The sequence below is a fragment of the Danio rerio genome, chromosome 16 (assembly GCF_049306965.1).
Source record: "Danio rerio strain Tuebingen ecotype United States chromosome 16, GRCz12tu, whole genome shotgun sequence".
NCBI classification, from domain to species: domain Eukaryota; kingdom Metazoa; phylum Chordata; class Actinopteri; order Cypriniformes; family Danionidae; genus Danio; species Danio rerio.
Window position 1 is genome coordinate 13,755,293 of NC_133191.1, and position 14,745 is coordinate 13,770,037.

Consider the following 14,745-nt stretch of genomic DNA (forward strand, 5'->3'; position numbering starts at 1 on the left):
CAACATGCCGTTACACTAACGTGTGTAATTGTACTCAAATGTCTTCTGTGTATGATTTATACCAGCAGAGCTGATCTCAGGCCTGTCTTGGTGGACATTAAGACCTCACATTTCCCCCCCTGCAGGACTCCAGGCTCCCTCATAACAGCTTTAATAAGTTTGGCGCAAGGAGGGAGTAAAAACTTATTACAGAATATGAAGCAGAAGCCCCACATAAATGATTTTACTTCATCTAAACGCCAACGGTTTGATTCATATCGCAGGAGGAAAACTGTGGGCCTGCGATGGGCTCATATGAAATGAACATAATGAGCTGTGCTCATAAATCTCAGCTATTTCTTACACAACTGTTAAAAAGCAAATGGCCAGACTTTGAGAAATGACAGCATTTGCTGAATTAAGACATGTCAGTTCTCTGGCTTCCCCTTTAAATGATTCCAAACACGAAATGCACTCGAAAATGAAAAGCTGTGCGGTTTAAATAAGCTCACAACGCACTGAGGCTGCAAGAGTATCAAACACACGTACACTAAGAGAGACTGTGCTCAGTAAAATTGATAAATCCGCAGTTTACATACACAACTGGAGACGAGCAGTCTGACAGCGCGGCACAGCGACACGATCATTAGCCGCACCGAAGCGGCGTTTTAAACACGTTTCAATATTCAGTTGCTTCACAGTTGTTGTTTTTATGAAAATCACTAATTGTGCCCGCAGACTGCGCGTGTCTCAGTGCCGTTTCCAGGCGCGTGCGACAGTGCGCGCGTGCGTTTTCGCGTGTTGCTGTAAAGCTCTGCGCGTATCTGTGCAGTGAGAGTGCAAGAAAAGTCGAAGTGTGCGCCTTTGACTGAGGAACAAGTGGGCTTATGAGCAGTGGCATATGAGCGCGCGTGCAGCAATGACAGAAGGGTCAAACCCCCGCGCGCGCCGGCCGTATCCATCTCTCTATCGCGTGCCATCCATCTTTTCCACATATAGCGCATCCAAGTACCCTCACCCGGAGCCGCCGGTGCGCTGTCAGTGCCATGTCTCCTCTCTCCACGCAGTCAAGTCCGTGCAGAAACACAGCGGTATTTATTAAACTGTTACTTACTGTGTTTTTCACGCGCCTGTCCCCCCTCTCTCCTTTCGGCCCTCCATCCTCTTCACATCATTCCTCTCGAGGTACCCTTTTTGCGGCTTCTCCGGGGAAAATACACCTAGAAATATATATTCTACATGTATTCAATTTTCGCGAGCTCTCTCTCTCTCCACCAATCTCCCGCTCCCTCCTCACTCTCTCTCTCGCGCGCGCGCTCCTCTCTCCCACTCTCTCTCTCCCTCTCCCTGTTTCTCCGCTCTTTTGTTAAAATTCAGTATATGCGCCTCGTCACCTAGCAACCGTCAACCGTCAACCTCCCTCTATCGCGAGCGCGCGCCTCTCTTGCCTCTCTCTCGCGCGCGCGCTCTCTCCATCACTAGCGACACGTGTTGAATGCTAAACTTAGCGGTGTGGAATAATATTAATAACTGGGTGGTTCGAGGTCTCTTCCTCTCTCTCTCCTCGTTACCTCACACACACACACATACACACACTCGCGCGCTCTCACACACACCTCCTCCTTTCGCTCGCGCATATCATCATGCAATATAAATATTTACTAGAGCCACTCAGTCCTCTGTTGCATGGCCCCCCGCAGCCCCCCTCAGCGTCTCTCTCTCCCCTCCCATCATCCCGTATTGCGAATCAATGGTGCCGTATCGCCACTTCTGCTTCCCCGAGCAAAACGGAGAGGTGTGCGTCCGTCACGCTGCCCGTCCGTGTCACCAGACACGCGTGTATCCACACTGCAAAGACAGCCGAGAAAATACGCACCGACCGTGTGCGTGCGTGCGCGCGTCCTCCGCAGAATGAGTTTCTCTTGCTTATGCCGGGAAAATGATCGGTGGATGGAGCAGCTTAAGCTGCAGTGTCAGTGGAGCATCGACGTGTTAATACATATTAATTTTATTATATATTTTTCTTTTTTAAAAAGTAGTTAATACCATTTATCCTTTACATTTGTTCACTCTTAAAAACATCTGAGAAAGGTGACTTATCATCACTAGAGAGTTGAATAGTGTTTAAACCGTTATTTTTGCGATTCACATCATGCAAGTCAATGGCTGTTGACACTTTTAAAGTCAAATGAAACATACACAAGCACACCTATTTGGCTCTTGACAATGCAATGAGGTTTTACGAAGCACACTGGTTTTTCAATGCAGGAAGTGATGACAGGTAACTTACTGTACGAAGTCTGACTTTTCACAGATCCCATCTGATATATGCCTTTTTGCACCAAGGAACTTGTGCTCCCGTTATCAACACACTCAGCATTGTTTGCAGATGCTCTTGATTAATGATAATAATGTCGCAGGGAAAAAAAAGCAGTTCCAGACTGATTGCTTAGCTTCAGAAAACCATCTTGTAAGAAGCCAACAGAAATAGTTCACCCAAAACTGAAAGTTATGTCATCATTTACTCACCCTTTAAGTGTTTCTTACTTTTGCTGAACACAAAAGAATATATCCTGAAGAAAGTTGGAGACCTGCAACCGTAGACCTCAATAATATTAGTTTAATCTAATAAATTTGCACAATAACAGTTAAAAAACTATATTTTAACAGATTTTTTTTTTTTTCCGTACCACACGTTAAGGGTGTTTTTCAGTTTATATAAATTTCGAATAGCATTATGGGATCAGGATCGCAGCTCAGACAGTGTTTGATGGACACCGGGACATAGTTCTTCCTCTCTTTTCCCCTGCTAAGTCTGACTTTATGACTTTATTCATTAGAAGCTTTAGTACTTTTTAATCATTATGTATTTATTTCCATTTCAGCAATTTAATTTTGCTTTTTTGGTCATAATCATTAAGATTAAAGCAGCGTTTCTCAAACAGATGAATCTAAACGCACACGTCTGCACAGAATTTCATTGATAAAAAACATAGAAAACATTTTCTTGCAGATGAAGTAATACATGGAAGGTCATTTAATTTTTCATGCTCTCTACAAAGAACTCATTACATGCCACAGTGAGAGCAGCCACCGGCACAACAAACTCCTGAAAGTCCACCTCCCCATCCCGGTTCATCCAGATCAGACTCCATCTTCCCCACACTCTCAGAAATAAAGGTACAGGAGCTGTCACTGTGGCAGTACCAACACAATCTCACGGCAATTCGTAACTTTTTCATTTAGTGGCTAATTCGTATGAATTCGTACGATCTAATTCGTACAACTTAGTACGATTTGCTTATCCCCCAATGACGGTTGGGGTTAGGGGTGGGGTCAGGTGCCACGCCTCCTTTTAAAAATCGTACCATTTCGTACGACTGAACTCGTACGAATTCGTACGAATTAGCCACTAAACTGGCAAAATGTAAAATACTTAAGTTTTCTCGTGAGATCAGGCTGGCAGTACCTATTTAAAAGATACAAATTTATACCCAAATAGTCCACAGTGGTACCTAAAAGGTACACATTATTACCCAAATATACCTAAAAAGTACATTTGAGGTACCATTATAGACCCTTCAGGTACAAATATGTATCCTCTGAAAAGGTACTGCCCCAGTGACAGCTCCTGTACCTTTATTTCTGAGAGTGCACCACCATGGGTCTTTACTTGTGGCTAAAAAGTCACTGAGTACCCTTGAAGCCAGCTCTTGAGCTAAATTTGCTTAGCTTGTACTTGTCTCCTTCTTTGGAGGAGTATACAACAAACAATGTTAGAAAATATCATCCAAACGATGAGCGGTAACTAGTGCTTTATTGCTATTTTAAATGATTGTCTTGGCTGAACTGGCCATAGAAAGTACAACAGTGAATTACATTGGATATTGTTAATAAGAACAGACTTTTTTCATTAAGGTCAAACTACACTATAAGCTAGGCCAGACGGAATCTGCAGATGTTTTTTTGTTATTTCTGCAGAGAATTTTGGTAAAAATCTGTGGATTTCTGTGGAATTATTTTTGGAGTATCATAACTAAAACCTTAATATTTAAAAAAAATATATATATATCTTTTTAACTTTTATTTAATGTTTAAAATGCAAGTCCAAATTCACATTTGGTAAACAAAGCAAGTCTCTCATATAATATATCTACTAAAAGACAGAAAATCTTACTGTAAAAACTGCATAGTATATAAATCAGATGAACATTTTCATATTAGTCAATAATATTACTGTAATTCAGGGGTGTCAAACTCAATTCCTGGAGGGCCGAAGCCCTGCACAGTTCAGTTCCAACCCTGCTCCAACACACTTACCTGTAGGTTTCAAACAAGCCTGAAGGACTCAATTAGTTTGATCAGGTGTGTTTAATTAGGGTTGGAACTAAACTGTGCAGAGCTGCGGCCCTTTTGGAACTGAGTTTGACACCTGTGCTGTAATTAACTTTAAAACAGAATAAATATAGATTTACACACATTTACTCAAGTAAATAAAAATAATTAATAATGGGCAAAAAATCTGCAGAATTCTGCATGTGCAGATTCAGTGTGCGCCTAACTATAAGTAGTTAAATGTAATTTGAACCTGCATTAACCTAATAGTTTTTTTTTTTTTTTACCTTTTTATATGGAATTCAGAGGCTACACATTTTCAGGTTTCTTCAAAATATCTTTTGTGTTCAACAGAATAAAGAAACTCAAAGTTTTGGAACCATTTGAGGATAAGTAAATAGTGAGAAAATTAACATTTTGGGGTGAACTATCCCTTTCATTCTAGACATGCCCATAGCTTTTAAGGTAAGCCAAAACCTAACTTTTAACCTAAGTTTTAAATGAATGTTCTTTAAAGTTCTAACAGGGCCGGAGTGGGACTCCTTTTCAGCCCTGGAGTTTCAAGCATTAGACCGGCCCACCTCAGTTCACGACTGACTATTAAAATAAGGTATTCAATATTCCAATTCAGTTTCTAATTACACTATCATGTCTTTTTCAAGAAAACAGCTGCTTTAGAACTTTAAATGTTCAACAACCTTACAGTTTTATATGTCTTAACAATAAAAAAATAAATAAAAAAAATAATTACTCAGGTGAGGATCGAACACAGATCGACGACATTGTAACGCAACAAGCTGACCACTGGACCACAATGGCGCTGTTACACTTGTGTGGCCGGAATGATAGTTACATCATCATTACTCTGCAGGCTGCATTTTGCTCATGGGGCTGCGAGACAATAAATAAGAAGAGCGGAGTTGCTGCAAAATAATAAATAAAAAAAGTTAGGCTATGGTCAAATAAATAAATAAATGGAAAAAAAGTGTGACGGCTGAGAGTGCAAGCAGCTAGAAACACCGGCCCTCGCAGCCAAAAAACGTACCGGCCCACAGGGAACTCTCCCGGTCCTCCTGATTGGCCAATCCGGGCCTGGGTTCTACTAAAGAAAACATTTACAAACAATTAGGATGGCCAGCAGATTTAAATTTTTGGGTGAACTATCCCTTTTAAATCTTTTTTTCTTAAACTGTGGTCCTGTGAACGTGGTCACTTATCAATCGAATAATAAACCAAAAACTCAATAGCCTGTGATTAATACTGACACTTGGTGTGTTTCATTTAGTGAGCTCCAATGATAAATGGTCAATGTTTTTTTCAGAAGGTCATTCCTTACTGAATCCCAGCGTGACGCAGCGATATTGATGAAATACCGCTCGGCCATTTAAAGCGCAGTCCTTTGCAGCCCTGTTCCTGGAGGCCCCCTAACGCTTCACATTTTGGATTTCTCCCTCATCTACCATACCCATTTAAAGTCTTGGAGAACTCTAATGAGCTGGCGGGTTTAATCAGGTGTGTTTGATTTGGGAGACATCCAAAGTGAGTACTGCTGGGGGTCCTCCAGGAGCTGGTTTGGGAACAGTGTTTTAAGACATAAACTACTGATCCGTTCCCTCATCTCCTCCACTCAGGGAATCTATTAGCAGTACGTCTGAGCTAGAACATATGCTGTATATATATTAAAGCACTCACTCATTTAATAAATGAGTAAGTGCTTTAATATAGATGCAACATTTTTATTTTCAAGCCCTTAATAAACATTTAGAAACAAATGACGTTTGCTGCTTGTTCAGAATTTATTTATTTATCTATTTATTTATTTATTTATTTATTTATTTATTTATTTATTTATTTATTTATTTATTTATAGTGAGTAGAATCAACACAATACTTAAGGTGTTTTGGGACAAATTAATTGTTTTATGTTCAATACCCTTAAATTTGTAGAAATTATTAAGTTAACTTAATCGATTTGTGTTGAGACTACATAAAGGAATTGTGCAGAACACAGCATTTTTTAATGGTATGCTCATTATTTTAGATATACTCAAAAATAATTTTGAGTATATCTATGTCCATTGAACTTATGTTATGTTAAATTAACTTAAAACAGCTTGCATAACTTATAAAATTAAGTTAGAACAAAATAACTTGGTTTAATAAGTTAAAATGAACTAAAACATGTGTTGTCATGACTAATTTGTCATATAATTTTTTACAGTGTATTAAAAACTAGTTGAAAACAGAATTCTTTGTTTATGGGGGGGTTCGGGAAATGGAGTGGGGCTAGAGAACTACAAATCTGCGACTTTCATGACATACAGATCCCATTATGCACTTCACTCACACACCTGGCCCAGAAGCTGTTCAGGACTAATTGAATGGTTTATAAACACAGCACACACACACACATGTGCATTATTGCTGAGTCCTGTTTATCTATAAGAGAGTATTTGAAAACATCACCTTGTCCTGCCTGTTTTTTTTTTTTTGGCCTTTTTTCACCATCGTTTTCCCAGACTCATTACAGAAACCTTACAGTATTATAACTATATTGACATAAGCTGCAGTAAATAGTTACTTTTACAGGTAGAGTAGAATAAGACAAAATAGTAATGTATTGTTTTATTGTTTACATGTTCAGAGTAGTGGGCGACATGGTGGCTCAGTGGTTAGCACTGTCGCCTCGCAGCAAGAAGGTCGCTGATTCAAGTCCCGGCTCTGTCAGTTGGCATTTCTGTGTGGAGTTTGCAGGTTCTTCCTGTGTTTGCGTGGGTTTCCTACAGGAGATCCAGTTTCCCCCAAAGTCTAAAGACATGCAGTATAGGTGAATTGAATAAACTAAATTGGTCGTAGTGTATATGTGTGAATAAATGTGCATTAATGTTTTCCAGTACTGGGTTGCAGAGATCATCCGCTGTGTAAAGCATATGCTGGATAAGTCAGCTGTGGTGACCCCCAATAAATTAAGGGCTAAGCCAAAGGAAAATAAATAAATGTTCAGAATAAATAAATGTTTTAACTTAATTAATTTGTAAAAGGGTTAATGTATAATAGGTACAACTTTACAATGAATTTTAGTTAATGGATTGAAATCAACAATGAGATGATGCCAGCTTTATTACAACAACTATTTGTTCATGATAATAAAAAAAAATAAATATGTATTAGTTATTAACTCCATTTGTGGAGTTTTCATCACAAGTCTGGTTAAATTAGCTAATATTAGCTACAGTGTTGAAGTCTTATAGAACAGTTGTATCATACAATAGCCTATGAATATTAGCAAGCCAGACTAACATGAAAATGTTCATGTTTTGACTTTTAACAGGGTTTCGGCAGGTTTAACCAAGTAAAATTTTAGACTCCAACAGGGCTAAACACTAATGAGTTTTTCAAATGGCCCAGATGGAAAATATTTTTTATTTTCCCAATCAAAAATGTATTCTAATTTAATATGTTTAATAATACAATATAAATTTACATGTAATAACACAGTTATAATTTACATTTAATAATGTAATAATAATGTACATCTAATAATGAAATAATAATGTACATTTTATAATACAGTAACAATAAACATTTAATAATACAATAATATATTACAATTACAAATACAATAATAATTTTACATTTAATATTAAAATAATATTTTAATGATTATTTTTTTAGATATTTCTTATCAAAATATTTTAATACTGTGTCAAAACAATCAAGCTCTAGTTGCAAACATACACTTTATCAACATAAACTTTCTTTAAAATAATAAAGACAACTATTTTAATAAACTAAATTTATGCACGACAGTCTGTCCAGGTCAGTGTCCTCAGCAGGATCTACATTTAAACAATGTTATAATAAGAAAAATAATTAAACCATTATGGTAAATAGGGGTAAAAAAATGCATTTTTAAATAAGAAGTTTAAAGTTTTATTGGGATGAATTGTTGGTGATTGTATGGGTGCTAATGGCCAGATTGGGTAGCTATACATAAAAAAAAGTGAAATTAAGAACTGATTTAAAAAAGATTTAAGACCTCCAACACAATATTATAGTATATTTACAACTTTTTAAGGCCTAAAATTCTGTTTTTGAGATTGAAGACATTTTAAGACTTTAAGACACCCACAGATACCCTGGTTGAGGTAAACAGTGGTCTTCAAGCATTTGGCACTATTTTGAACATCACTGCAAATACAATGAAAATATTCTTAAAAGAAAACCTAAAAGCTTCAATAATAAATGGTTATTCAAATTTTCCAAATTGAACTTGTCACATCATATTTACATTTGAAGAGTCTATAAAGATTTTTAAATTAAGCTTTGTATGTCTTTGGTCATATTTTATAAGGATTTTCGCAAAAAAAAATGCCTTATTTATTTATTTATTAATATTATTATTTATTTATTATTATTTTTATTGATTGTAATAAAGCCTGTCTGCATGGATGTGTTGCGTTCACACAGAAATCAGAGAAAGTTTGGACTGACACATGAGGGCAGTGTTGGGTGTAATGAGTAACAAGGTAACTAGTAACTAATTCAATTATTTATCCAATGAAATATAAAGTCCATAACTAAAATAGCACAAACCAATTCAGAAACCCAAAGTGATTGTACTTAAACTATGAATTAATATTACAAATAAATAGTATAAGGAAGCACATACTTAAGAAACTGTTCAAGACAAAATATGGTATGTCATTACTTTGAAATATTTCATGTTTTGATACATATGTTTCATGTCTCTGCTGAGTATATTTCTGTTTGTTGACTTAAGAATTATTTTTGTTAGTAAAATGCATAATGTTTGTTTTTATTTAAACAGTCAGAAGAGGTCAAGAGATGCATTGAGATTTATAAGAATTCTTTGAGTAGTATTAAGTTATTAATTTACTCCTCAGGCATAGTAAATGGAAGGTTAATTTAAACAAAAGTTTAATTAATATTTTATTTAGCAATTAATTAATTGTTGATGCAACATATAGTCAACACATGCATGACGGGGAGTAAAGGTTTAGACTAAACAAATAGAGTAATTGTGTACATCACCAGTGAGTTCCTGTTATACCAAAAAAATATTGAGAAACTGAAAACATGTGTTAACATTTATAGATTTTTTTTAGTTAATAAAAATGATATAAGGCTTAGTTAAAATTAAATATTATTAGACAGATTGTTTACCACTACAAACATTTTATTAATTACAATAATTATTAATTATATTAATATATAGTAATACATTAATTATATAACCGTTTCAAATGTTAACAGGTAATGCAAATTTGTGGGGATAGACGGACAAAAAATGTATTTAACCTACCAGATGGATTTGTTCAAACTTTGTCCAAACAAAAAAAATAAATAAATTCAAAATTGTTATTTTGATCATCTTGTGTCCATATGCTTATAGCTAGGACCACATGGTATCTGCGCGTCGAAATCAACAGATTTACGCAGATTTTTAGCCCATCATTAAGTCTATATATTTACTAGTGTAAATGTGTGTAAATTTATTTTAATTAAGTTTTGAAATAAATTTCACTCATATTATTGTGAAATATCAAAGTAATTTTAAAACATTAAATGAAAGTAAAAAATTTACTATTTTCATTTGATTTATTATGTTGTAGTAATGACACTCCTAAAATCTTTCTGCATAAATCCACAGTTTTTACAAAATTCTCGGCAAAAATAGCTAAAATGCCCGCAGATTCATACTTATAGCCTACGATATACTCTAAAGCGCCATAATAGTGCCTTAATACTGACTAAACAGGGGAAATATTTTGGACATTTATTTATACAAAAACAGCACTTTGAAGTAAAGTCAATTTAATTGGAGTCGATGCGATTTAGAGTACAAGTTGTTGAACACAATACCATGATCCTCTCTTTGTAAAGTATATAAACAAAATATTTGAAACCCACTTACGGATACACAATCTTTATATAGTGGCACAGAGCCTACTCCAGTTCATAAGGCCCTGCAACAGCGCAGCTTTAGGCAAGATCAAGGGGGTTGCACTGGGACAGTGGAGAGGTCCACTGGTTCATAGGTGCCTCAGTGGTTAGCACACAGCAAAAGGTCAGTGGCTCAAATGGAATTTCTGTGAGGAGTTTGTATGCTCTCCCCGTGTCTGTGTGGGCTTCTTTTAGGTCCATACACAAATCCAAAGACATATGGTTTAGGTGAACTACCGTAGTAAAACTAAATTGGTCGTAGTGTTTGAGTGCGTACGTGAATGAGAGAATGTGTGGGTGTTTCCCACCACTAAGAGTTAACAAGGCTGGATGGGTATCCACTGTATAAGACATATGCCAGAGTAACTGCTGGTACATTCGCTGTGGTCCTGAAATCATGGACTAGGTTGAAGGAGGGCAGTGTGCAGCAATGTGATGGACCATAAAACGCAAACAGGGCGCATCAATTCCTACACTCAAACCAAATGAGATTATTGAAACCCCTGTGTACACAGCCTAAGGCCCCGTTTACACTAATATGTTTTTGTTTTAAAATGCAGAAGTTTTACTACGATTAGACCTTCCATCCACACTACACCGAAGTTTGAGCTCCAAAAACTGAGCATTTAGGAAATGTTGTAGAGGCCGATTACATTTTAAAACGCTGCTGCTCTGTCTCAATGTGGATTGGGGAAAAACGGAGACATCTGAGACTTTCACCTATTTGATAGGGGCTTTTCCCTCAATATTAGGTAGCCTACAAAAAGTTCAGTCTCACATACTTTCCTTGTAAGTTCAGACTTTGCAAGTTTGATATGGAAAACAAACTCACTTGGACACATGGGGTGAATATTCAAAGTGAACAATGTACTTTATAAAGTCATTCGCATCACTCTGGCTATGTTGTTTTACTAATACTAAACATGTTATAAGGAACTGTAAATTTTCATCTTGATATTAACAACTTAACAGACAAAAAAAAAGTTGAGGCCTTGTGTAGCTACATATTTATATGATCGTCATCTTCACTGTGTGCATATTTATAACAAAACTGAGCCTATAACATAACTGCCTTCTTTAATTTTCAGTAAAAAAATTATGTAGCATACCCGGTCTCTTTTGCTGAATATCAGTTTTAATAATCAATAATGGCCATTATAAAAGTATAACGTACAATAGGTTTATACATTGTAGGAAATAAAGGCAAGCAATCAGTCAAATGTGCAGAATCAGCGTGCATGGTTACACGCTTCACCAAAACATGTTACCTGAGAACTGAGAAGTAATACATTCAAAAGACCAAAGTCAAAGGGAAAATGTAGTTAGATATAGACAACAAGATTAATTAAATATCATGTTTAACAAATATACTTAGATTAGATCTAGCGGTAGATTCTTGATGAAATGTCTGACGTGCACAGATCTCACCTGGGATTGTGTGCTCAAAGTACCCGCTGACTGCCTGGAGCTCAGACGTCTGCATACGCTGCAGCGCATGACAAAGTTTGTGTGTGGTCATGTGATGTGCGTTTTCAGCAGTAAAGAGTGGATGGAGATCTTTTCAGAAAGGCTAGGTGAAACGCCAGTGGATGCGAATTGTTTTAAAAGTAAAACGTATTAGTGTAAACGGGGACTAGAATCTCTTGCAATGCAGGGTAAGACCACACAAACACCAGGTGCAACTTACCCTGGTCATCACAGTGATTTTAGTGAGGGCAAGTAGAGCATTGTTCTAGTTGTCAGATTGCACATTCTCACATGCCACTCACAGGTCTGATTCTCACCGAGCAGCGACAGATGTCAGCTGAATGGTTTGCCACAAAAACCATCAAAGCGAATGAGTGTGATTGAAGTGAGGGCATGTTAACAAGTTCCATTCAATGGAATTTATGTTCACACCCTTTGCACCCCCCTCCCTCCCCCCTCTTTCCCTCTCTCTCTCTCTTTGTATATGTGTCCTGTTGTTTGAGTTATAGCTCAGAGCACAACAGATGAGTAAACATTGATAGTCGCAAGTAAATCCCATCAAATCAGATTGGGGAAACGCAAAGGCTACACAACCCTCCTGCCCTCGCTCTCGAGTCCTCTTTCTCTCTCTCTCTCTGCTGGCATTTCTTTCATTCTCTCTTCATCTACTCACAAAGTCTGATTAGAGTTGATAAAGAAAAAAAATCCCATTTAATCAAGTAAATAGTAGATGGAGAAAGAGAGCAGCAGTCCCAGAGGCTCCAACGGGGCCTTATAGGAATCATATTGAAGGTTCGTACAGGCCTTAGGATAATAGTGTGGACTACGACATGGCATGTGGCATTAGTGTCGGATAAAACAAGCATACGCGAGGGAGAAGCACCAAGGAAGCTAATAGGAGAACTAAAGAGAGAGACTGCCTGAGGGAAAGCTGGAGAGAGAGAGTGAGAGCCCTATTCAGCAGTGCCACACAGACTTTCCTTTCGCACTGGGAGACCTCGGCGACGATTGAATTTTTTTCTCTCGGTCCGAGCCGTAATAGAAAATAACCAAGTACTTTTGCGCAATAGCTGTCAGCGACCTTCTGAGAAGAATAGGGCTAATCCTTTACAGTGCCCTCGCAGAACGGCTCTGTTCAAATCCGCTACATTTCATTTCTTGAATAAATTTTCTTCCTCTTAAAGATATTTCTCTGTTTTTTTTTTCTCTTTGCTGTGAGACTGAACTCTGTCTTTGACGGGAGGCCTGTGTTAAACGTAGACTCGAAATTAGGCTTTCAGCAAAGAAAGAAAAAGCTACAGAACGTCAGATTGGTTTTCACAGGCGGTGAAATGATGGGCATTGTAATCCTGAGCTAATTAACGTAACAAGTGCAAATGTACATCACCGTTTTTCAAGCATCCGTATTTGTGAATATCTAAAGACTTTGTATGAATAATTCTTTTTTAAGGCTTCTCGTTGGCGTAGTTAGAGGGTTCAGAAGGCACTGATGGAAGCCAGGAGAGCCGTCACTCCCTGAGGTCGTTTCTCTGATCACTTATAATTCCATTTAAACAGTATTACTCCTACCACCGAACAGCTTCATCCACGGCTAATGATGGCATGATGCTGCATGTTTCGAGACTGCTCCTTCTGTTTCTGGAGAGGCATTCGACAGGCTCGGATAGAGATTCGATGAGAAGATTGGAAAGCCCTTCATCATCCAGAACACCAGGGGTTTGGGCTTTATCCCAGTGTGTGTTAAGTCCTCAGATATATCAGATAAAAGGGCCGACCAATCAGTGCTCCCAGCTGGCAAAAGATGCAGAACCCCAGCTATTATGAAGTGTACATTGTTCTGTCTGCTCTACGCTGATTTTAAGGACTTTTCTGGGTTTAGTTTAAGTTTAGATGAAAGAACACTGGGCTTTTGTTTACAAAGCTTTGCTTAGAAACCTTTTTAAAAATAAATGCATGCCAGAATGCAGAAAAAAGTGCAAGCAGACAAAAAAAAAGTTGATTTTTTTTCTAAAAACCATATGTATAGTGCTCAGCATAATTGAGTACACCCCATTTTGAAAACAAATATTTTTATCGATTTCTCAGTGAATATAGGCAATGCATTTTGGTACATTTAAACAAAACAAACTTATTAAAATGTTTGATTACTAAAATATTATTTTAAATTAAATTAAATTAAATTCAAGCAAAAAAAAATACAAACTACAAAATTTCAACTATATCTTTTAATTTTTTTTGCTTCTCTTGATTTTTCCTCTTTTTTTAAATTTGTATTTAATATTTTTTATACACAAATTTAGGTGTACTCGTTTTTGGACCGTTATCATCAGTGTTGTAAAGTAACAAATTACAAATACTCAAATTACTGTAAATAAGAAGTTTTTTTCTCAGAAATTGTAATTTACTTGGTAGTTTTAAAGTTCTTGAGTACATTTTTAGTGCTGTAATCATTCATTCATTATTTTCTGCTGCTTTTCCAGGGCCGGGTCGCGGGGTCAGCAATCTTAGGAGAGAACCTCAGACTCCCCTCTCCTCAGACACTTTCTCCAGCTTCTCCGGGGGGATCTCAAGGCGTTCCCAGGCCGGCCAAGAGACATAGTCCCTCCAGTGTGTCCTGGGTCTTCCCCTAGGCCTCCTACCTGAGGAACATGCCTGGAACACCTCCCTAGGTAGGCGTCCAGAAGGCATCCAAAACAGATGCCCGAGCCACCTCAGCTGACTTCTCTCGATGTGGAGGAGCATCAGCTCTACCCTGAGCTCCTCCTGGGTGTCAAAGCTCCTCACCCTATCCATAAGAGTGCGTCCTGCCCCCCTTCGAAGGAAACTCATTTTGGCCACTTGTATCTGAGATCTTGTCCTTTCGGTCATGACCCAAAGTTCATGACCATAGGCGAGAGTAGGAACGTAGATTGACCGGTAAATCGAGAGCTTTGCCTTTTGGCTCAGCTCCATCTTCACCACAAAGGACCCGTGCATCGAACGCATTACTGCTACCGC

At 37.6% G+C, this 14,745-nt stretch overlaps 1 protein-coding gene across 5 annotated transcripts in view; it reads right to left on the minus strand.

Moving 5' to 3' along the window:
- grin2db (glutamate receptor, ionotropic, N-methyl D-aspartate 2D, b) overlaps positions 1-14,745 on the minus strand; it is a 297,610-nt gene that overhangs the window by 212,272 nt on the left and 70,593 nt on the right. For 2 of the 5 annotated variants that reach the window (XM_009292142.5, XM_073925934.1), the window contains exon 1: positions 1,094-1,283. The exons of the other annotated variants lie outside the window; for them this stretch is intronic. The gene's annotated coding sequence lies outside the window, so the exon portion shown is untranslated. Of the gene's footprint in view, positions 1-1,093; positions 1,284-14,745 lie in introns of those variants that run through there. 5 annotated transcript variants of the gene reach the window in all.